Genomic DNA, 9,064 nt, shown 5'->3' on the forward strand with positions numbered 1-9,064 from the left:
GTGTTTAGTGCCGCCGCTCACCTTGTCAGCAATCGGCGTACGAGGTTACATCCAGAAAATGTGGAGAAGATGATGTTCATTAAAATGAATTATAATCAATTCCTCCGTGGAGACATTGACCAGCAGCAATTGCCTCCACAAAGTACACAGGGAGCTGAGATGGTGGATTCCAGTGGGGACGAATTGATAATCTGTGAGGAGGGGGATGTACACGGTGATATATCGGAGGATGATGATGAGGTGGACATCTTGCCTCTGTAGAGCCAGTTTGTGCAAGGAGAGATTAATTGCTTCTTTTTTGGTGGGGGTCCAAACCAACCCGTCATTTCAGTCACAGTCGTGTGGCAGACCCTGTCACTGAAATGATGGGTTGGTTAAAGTGTGCATGTCCTGTTTATACAACATAAGGGTGGGTGGGAGGGCCCAAGGACAATTCCATCTTGCACCTCTTTTTTCTTTTATTTTTCTTTGCGTCATGTGCTGTTTGGGGAGGGTTTTTTGGAAGGGACATCCTGCGTGACACTGCAGTGCCACTCCTAGATGGGCCCGGTGTTTGTGTCGGCCACTAGGGTCGCTTATCTTACTCACACAGCTACCTCATTGCGCCTCTTTTTTTCTTTGCGTCATGTGCTGTTTGGGGAGGGTTTTTTGGAAGGGACATCCTGCGTGACACTGCAGTGCCACTCCTAGATGGGCCCGGTGTTTGTGTCGGCCACTAGGGTCGCTTATCTTACTCACACAGCTACCTCATTGCGCCTCTTTTTTTCTTTGCGTCATGTGCTGTTTGGGGAGGGTTTTTTGGAAGGGACATCCTGCGTGACACTGCAGTGCCACTCCTAGATGGGCCCGGTGTTTGTGTCGGCCACTAGGGTCGCTTATCTTACTCACACAGCTACCTCGTTGCGCCTCTTTTTTTCTTTGCGTCATGTGCTGTTTGGGGAGGGTTTTTTGGAAGGGCCATCCTGCGTGACACTGCAGTGCCACTCCTAGATGGGCCCGGTGTTTGTGTCGGCCACTAGGGTCGCTTATCTTACTCACACAGCTACCTCATTGCGCCTCTTTTTTTCTTTGCGTCATGTGCTGTTTGGGGAGGGTTTTTTGGAAGGGACATCCTGCGTGACACTGCAGTGCCACTCCTAGATGGGCCAGGTGTTTGTGTCGGCCACTAGGGTCGCTTAGCTTAGTCATCCAGCGACCTCGGTGCAAATTTTAGGACTAAAAATAATATTGTGAGGTGTGAGGTATTCAGAATAGACTGAAAATGAGTGGAAATTATGGTTTTTGAGGTTAATAATACTTTGGGATCAAAATGACCCCCAAATTCTATGATTTAAGCTGTTTTTTAGTGTTTTTTGAAAAAAACACCCGAATCCAAAACACACCCGAATCCGACAAAAAAAATTCGGTGAGGTTTTGCCAAAACGCGGTCGAACCCAAAACACGGCCGCGGAACCGAACCCAAAACCAAAACACAAAACCCGAAAAATTTCAAGTGCACATCTCTACAATATATGACACCTTGGCTGGCAAATCTACATCATATATAGTCCTAGAGGCTATATAGATGTAAAATTACCCCTGCCAGTATTCCAGAAAAAGCGGGAGATAGTCCGCCGAAAAAGGGGCGGGGCCATCTCCCTCAGCACACTGGCGCCATTTTTTCTTCACAGTGCAGCTGGAAGACAGCTCCCCAGGCTCTCCCCTGTAGTTTTCAGGCTCAAAGGGTTAAAAAGAGAGGGGGGGCACTAAATTTAGGCGCAATATATGTATACAAGCAGCTATTGGGGGAAAAACACTCAGTTACAGTGTTAATCCCTGCATTATATAGCGCTCTGGTGTGTGCTGGCATACTCTCTCTCTGTCCCCCCAAAGGACTTTGTGGGGTCCTGTCCTCAGTCAGAGCATTCCCTGTGTGTGTGCGGTGTGTCGGTACGGCTGTGTCGACATATTGGATGAGGAAGGTTACGTGGAGGCGGAGCAGAGGCCGATAAATGGGATGTCGCCCCCTGTGGGGCCGACACCAGAGTGGATGGATAGGTGGAAGGTATTAACCGACAATGTCAACTCCTTACATAAAAGACTGGATGACGTAGCAGCTGTGGGACAGCCGGCTTCTCAACCCGCGCCTGCCCAGGCGTCTCAAAGGCCATCAGGGGTTTAAAAAACGCCCGTTACCTCAGATGGCAGACACAGATGTCGACACGGAGTCTGACTCCAGTGTCGACGAGGTTGAGACATATACACAATCCACTAGGAACATCCGTTACATGATCTCGGCAATGAAAAATATGTGTTACGCATTTCTGACATGAACCCAAGTACCACATAAAAGGGGTTTTATTTTTGGGGAGAAAAAGCAGCCAGTGTTTTGTTCCCCCATCAGATGAATGAATGAAGTGTGTAAAGAAGCGTGGGTTCCCCCGATAAGAAACTGGTAATTTCTAAACCGTTACTGATGGCGTACCCTTTCCCACCAGAGGATAGGTCACGCTGGGAGATATCCCCTAGGGTGGATAAGGCGCTCACACGTTTGTCAAAAAAGGTGGCACTGCCGTCTTAGGATACGGCCACCTTGAAGGAGCCTGCTGATAAAAAGCAGGAGGCTATCCTGAAGTCTGTATATACACACACTCAGGTTCTATACTGAGACCTGCAATTGCCTCAGCAAAATAGTGCTGCTGCAGCGTGGTCTGATACCCTGTCAGACGATATTAATACCCTAGACAGGGATAATATTTTGCTAACATAGAGCATTTTAAAGACGTCGTCTTATATAGGAAGGATGCACAGAGGGATATTTACCGGCTGGCATCCAGAATTAATGCAATGTCCATTCTGCCAGGAGGGTATTAGGAACCCGGCAGTGGACAGGTGATGCTGCCTTTAAAAGGCACATGGAGATTCTGCCTTATAAGGGTGAGGAATTGTTTGGGGATGGTCTCTGGGACCTCGTATCCACAGCAACAGCCGGGAAGAAAATTTTTTACCTCAGGTTTCCTCACAAAAGCCTAAGAAAGCACCGTATTTTCAGGTACAGTCCTTTCGGCTTCAGAAAAGCAAGCGGGTCAAAGGCGCTTCCTTTCTGCACAGAGACAAGGGAAGAAGGAAAAAGCTGCTCCAGGCAGCCAGTTCCCAGGATCAAAAATCTTCCCTCGCTTCCTCTGAGTCCACCGCATGACTCTGGGGCTCCACAGGTGGAGACAGGTGCGGTGGGGGCGCGTCTCGGGAACTTCAGGGACCAGTGGGCTTGCCCACAGGTGGATCCCTAGGTTCTGCAAGTAGTATCACAGGGATACAGGCTGGAGTTCGAGGCGACTCCCCCTCGCCGTTACCTCACATCAGCCTTGCCTGCTGCCCTCGGAGAAAGGTAGTACTGGCGGCAATTCACAAGCTGTACTTCCAGCAGGTGAAATCAAGGTACCCCTCCTTCAACTAGGCCGGGGTTACTATTCCAAAATGTTGTGGTACCGAAACCAGACGGTTCGGTGAGACCCATTCTAAAATTGAAATCCTTGAACACTTATACCCCTTTTCCACTAGCTCAAAAAACACGGGTAAATGCACGGGGGCGCGCATTTACCCGTGTTTTTGGCAAGTGGAAAAGGGTAAACCCGGATCAAGTGACCCGTGAATCCTACCCGGCTATTTATACCCCTTTTCCACTAGCTCAAAAAACACGGGTAAATGCACGGGGGCGCGCATTTACCCGTGTTTTTGGCAAGTGGAAAAGGGTAAACCCGGATCAAGTGACCCGTGAATCCTACCCGGCTATTTACCTGGGTAGGACACGGGAATGATCCGGGTAGGGTGTAGTGTAAACGGGAGCCGTGTCGATGCGACACGGCTCCCGTTTACACTGTATGGATGGGCGGCGCTGGGAGATCATGTGATCTCCCTGCGCCGCCCCTGCCGTGTAGCTAGAAGCGTCACCAACCCGGCATATGCCGGGTTGTGACTGCTAATGGGAAAGGGACCGAGCACGGGTCGCAGCAGGGGGCAGCTCCCGTGTCAGGCTCCCGGCTGCGACCCGTGCTCGTAGGTGTAAAAGGGGTATTATATACGAAGGTTCAAGTTCAAAATGGAATCGCTCAGGGCGATTATGGCAAGCCTGGAGAATTTCAGGGTATCACTGGACATCAAGGATGCTTACCTGCATGTCCCTATTTACCCTCTTCACCAGGTGTACCTCAAAATTGTGGTACAGGATTGTCATTACCAATTCCAGACGTTGCCGTTGGTCTGTCCCCGGCACCGAGGGTATTTACCAAGGTAATGGCCGAAGTACTTATCCCGTACTTGGACGATCTCCTTATAAAGGCGAGGTCCAGGGAGCAGTTGTTCGTCGGAGTAGCACTATCTCGGGAAGTGCTACAACAGCACGGCTGGATTCTAAATATTCCAAAGTCGCAGCTGGTTCCTACGACGCGTCTACTGTTCCTGGGTATGGTTCTGGACACAGAACAGGATAAAAAGAGTTTCTCCCGGAGGAGAAGTCCAAGGAGTTGGCGTCTCTAGACGGAGACCTCCTAATACAAATACAGGTGTCGGTGCATCAATGCACGCGAGCCTTGGGAGAGATGGTAGCTTCTTACGAAGAAATTCCATTCGCCAGGTCCCATGCAAGGATCTTCCAGTGGGATCTGTTGGACAAGTGGTCCGGGTCGCATCTTCAGATGCATCGGCGGATAACCCTGTCTCCAAGGGCCAGGGTGTCGCTGTGGTGGTGACTGCAGAGTGCTCATCATCTTCTAGGGGGCCGCAGATTCGGCATACAGGACTGGGTCCTGGTGACCACGGATGCCAGCCTTCAAGGCTGGGGGGCAGTCACACAGGGAAGTAACTTCCAAGGCCTATGGAAAAGTCAGGAGACTTCCCTACACATAAATGTTCTGGAACTATGGGCCATTTACAATGCCCTAAGTCAGGCTAGACCCCTGCTTCAACGCCGGCCGGTGCTGATCCAGTCAGACAACATCACGGCGGTCGCTCAGGGAAACCGACAGGGCGGCACAAGAAGCAGAATGGCGATGGCAGAAGCCACAAGGATTCTCCGATGGGCGGAAAATCATGTGTTAGCACTGTCAGCAGTGTTCATTCCCAGAGTGGACAACTGAGAAGCAGACTTTCTCCGCAGACACGACCTCCACCCGGGAGAGTGGGGACTTCATCCAGAAGTCTTCCAAATGATTGTACACCGTTGGGAAAGGCCACAGGTGGACATGATGGCGTACCGCCTCAACAAAAAGCTACAAAGATATTGCGCCAGGTCACGGGACCCTCAGGCGATAGCTGTGGACGCTCTGGTAACACCGTGGGTGTACCAGTGGGTGTATGTGTTCCCTTCTCTGCCTCTCATACCCAGGGTAATGAGAATAATAAGAAGGAGAGGAGTAAGAACTATACTCATTGTTCCGGGTTGGCCAAGAAGAGCTTGGTACCCAGAACTCCAAGAAATGATCTCAGAGGACCCATGGCCTCTGCCGCTCAGACAGGACCTGCTGCAGCAGGGGGCCTGTCTGTTCCAAGACTTACCGCGGCTGCGTTTGACGGCATGGCGGTTGAACGCCGGATCCTGAAGGAAAAGGGCATTCCGGAGGAAGTTATCCCTACGCTATTTAAAGCTAGGAAAGAAGTGAACGCAAACCATTATCACCGCATATGGCGGAAATATGTTGCGTACTGTGAGGCCAGTAAGGCCCCAAAAGGAGGAATTTCAGCTAGGTCGATTTCTGCACTTCCTACAAGTCAGAGGTGACTATGGGCCTAAAATTGGGTTCCATTAAGGTCCAGATTTCGGCTCTATCGATTTTCTTCCAAAATAGAACTGGCTTCATTGCCTGAAGTTCAGACTTTTGTTAAGGGAGTGCTGCATAGTCAGCCCCCGTTTGTGCCTCCAGTGGCACCGTGGGATCTCAACGTAGTATTGGATTTCCTGAAGTCGCATTGAGTTGAGCCACTTAAATCCGTGGAGCTACTATACCTCACGTGGAAAGTGGTCATGCTGTGGGCCTTGGCGTCGGCCAGGCGTGTATCAGAATTGGCGGCTTTGTCATGCAAAAGCCCTTATCTGTATTTTATATGGATAAGGCGGAATTGAGGACTCGTTCCCAATTCCTTCCTAAGGTGGTATCCGTTTTTCATGTGAACCAACCTATTGTGGTGCCTGCGGCTACTTGGGACTTGGAGGATTCCAAGTTTCTGGACGTAGTCAGGGCCCTGAAAAATATGTTTCCAGGACGGCTGGAGTCAGAAAGACTGACTCGCTATTTATCCTGTATGCACCCAACAAGCTGGGTGCTCCTGCTTCTAAGCAGACTATTGCTCGCTGGATCTGTAGCACGATTCAACTTGCACATTCTGCGGCTGGACTGCGGCACCCTAAATCTGTAAAAGCCCATTCCACAAGGAAAGTGGGCTCTTCTTGGGCGGCTGCCCGAGGGGTCTCGGCTTTACAACTTTGCCGAGCTGTTACTTGGTCGGGGTCAAACACTCTTGCAAGAGTCTACAAGTTTGATACCCTGGCTGAGGAGGACCTAGAGTTTGCTCATTCGGTGCTGCAGAGTCATCCGCACTCTCCTGCCCGTTTGGGAGCTTTGGTATAATCCCCATGGTCCTTACGGAGTCCCCAGCATCCACCTAGGACGTTAGAGAAAATAAGATTTTACTCACCGGTAAATCTATTTCTCGTAGTCCGTAGTGGATGCTGGGCGCCCATCCCAAGTGCGGATTGTCTGCAATACTTGTACATAGTTATTGCCTAACTAAAGGGTTATTGTTGAGCCATCTGTTCAGAGGCTCTGTTGTTGTCATACTGTTAACTGGGTATAGTATCACGAGTTATACGGTGTGATTGGTGTGGCTGGTATGAGTCTTACCCGGGATTCAAAATCCTTCCTTATTGTGTCAGCTCTTCCGGGCACAGTATCCTAACTGAGGTCTGGAGGAGGGTCTTAGTGGGAGGAGCCAGTGCACACCAGGTAGTCCTAAAGCTTTCTTTAGTTGTGCCCAGTCTCCTGCGGAGCCGCTAATCCCCATGGTCCTTACGGAGTCCCCAGCATCCACTTAGGACGTTAGAGAAATAGATTTACCGGTGAGTAAAATCTTATTTTTTCAAACACAGCCTGTAACATTGCGGTTAGGAGCTGATTGGCTGGTACTTTATCTCTCTCCACTTGCTGTCTCTCCGATACTTAGTACATAGAACCCTGTATAACAAGTGCTGAACTTGTTCCGCGCTCTGCTTACGCCAGCCAACGTATATTTCATGTCCTGCCACTTGGGTATTTCCTTCTGTGAGGCAAGGAACGAATCCTGGATTCGGTGGCACAGTAGCCGGTTAGAGGGGTTTATCCTGGCAGCCTGCACTTGCTCCCCCTGCTGTGTGCACTGGTCACTGCACCCATGTGGTCTACGCATAATAATCTCCTGACGCCATTGGCAAGAACTTTGGGGATAGGCAGAAGGTTACAGATTGGTATCTCCACTGTCTCCCACGCACCGTACTGCTCTCTTTATAGATCTAGCTTTGACTGAAGAATGTTTTATTGTGATGTACAATATCCCATTTATCATCAGCTGCACAAGCTGACTGCTTTTACAGTGCAGCTTATTTTGTTGGCATATGCATCTGGTCTGATATCAAATGGCCATCGCTCAAATATGTTAAATTCCCAGAGTAAACTGCCTTTCCAAATGTGATTAGATTCAGAGCTGCAGGGCCAAGCCATTGGCATAATTACTATGGAAGTGGCGCTTTAAGTGCCACGCGAGCACATATTGTGTATCCACCTGGCTCTTTTTATCCAAACTAACCCTATGAGGACACGGTGCAGTTCTGGTGCATTTCTGGCTTTTTATCTCTCCTAGGAGCATGTGCCTAAGAACTGTCCTGATGCTGGCAGCACAACCCCGATCCTCCAAATCCAAAGAACAATGTGGAAAATTTGAGCCCTAGGTCTCTGATCTAGCACTTTATCAGCCACAGCAGGGCTACCCAATGCAGTCCAACACCATGGTATCGTAGCTCCTAGGTCAGTGGTTCTCAGACTTTTTTGAGTCATGGTGCCCTAAAGTATCAAAATGTTTTTCACAGCACCCCTATGACAAATGATTCTTATTGAGAACTTTAACCACTTAACTGACTATTTTGCCAAAAAACGCTCCAAAATTGTCGTGTTGTGTGTTTCGTTTTTTTTTTAAATGAATGAATTAGGTGAAGAACATGAATTTAAACCTATCCCAAATGATTTTAGTAAAAAAAAAAATATATATATATTTTTTGTAATTTTTTTCAAACATTGATCAGGAACATTGCGACCATTGGAACATCGGAAACATCGCGACCATCTTGGCTTTCATTTTGAAAGCCTGGACAGCCTCCAGGTATACAGGGGGGGTCTGGGGGTGGTTTGGGAGGGTTCATTTACACTCCCCAGCGGCTGTCATTGTCTGCATCCGCTGGAGGGGGGAAGGGTCCTGCCGTCCTGGACCACCAATCAAAGACACCCCTACAAGCCTGGGTGCCAGGGCACACAGTTTGAGAACCACTGCCGTAGGTGGTTATTGCAGTAACATTTCATGACCATTGACCAATAACGACCTAAAACTAGGATTTGGAAATCTTGCCCACTCCTAAATATCCCATGTTCAGCCCAAGTGGTTAATGAAGAGCTTTATGCTCTTCCAGAAGGAGAATGCTTCATGACCACTAAAGGTCACAGAGATCTCCTCTAATACGCCCATGACACAGCCCATATGTCCAGTTTCTGGCCAGCGAACCTCCGCTCCAAGACTGCCACCAATGAAACCATGTAACCCTTGGGGAAATGTATTAAGTATTGGAGCGATAAATCGGAGAAGTTTCCCAAGAAACCAATTTGGTTCTGTCATTTAATGCCGCTTTCAGATCGCAATACCGGGTCGCACCAGGGATTTGGAAACTGGTCCTTCCCGGGTACGACACAGCATTGGACCCTATCACACTGGCTTTCCGACCCAACAATATGCCGGATCAGGTTGCCATCGCAGGCACGGGCGGAGGCGGCGCTGGGAGATCATCTCCACG

At 49.4% G+C, this 9,064-nt stretch overlaps 1 protein-coding gene across 6 annotated transcripts in view; it reads left to right on the forward strand.

Annotated features, from left to right (window-relative positions):
• The window catches only part of ST3GAL1 (ST3 beta-galactoside alpha-2,3-sialyltransferase 1), a 147,523-nt gene that overhangs the window by 71,267 nt on the left and 67,192 nt on the right, over positions 1 to 9,064 (forward strand). The window lies entirely within an intron of this gene.

This window comes from Pseudophryne corroboree, chromosome 5 (assembly GCF_028390025.1).
Source record: "Pseudophryne corroboree isolate aPseCor3 chromosome 5, aPseCor3.hap2, whole genome shotgun sequence".
Lineage (NCBI taxonomy): Eukaryota > Metazoa > Chordata > Amphibia > Anura > Myobatrachidae > Pseudophryne > Pseudophryne corroboree.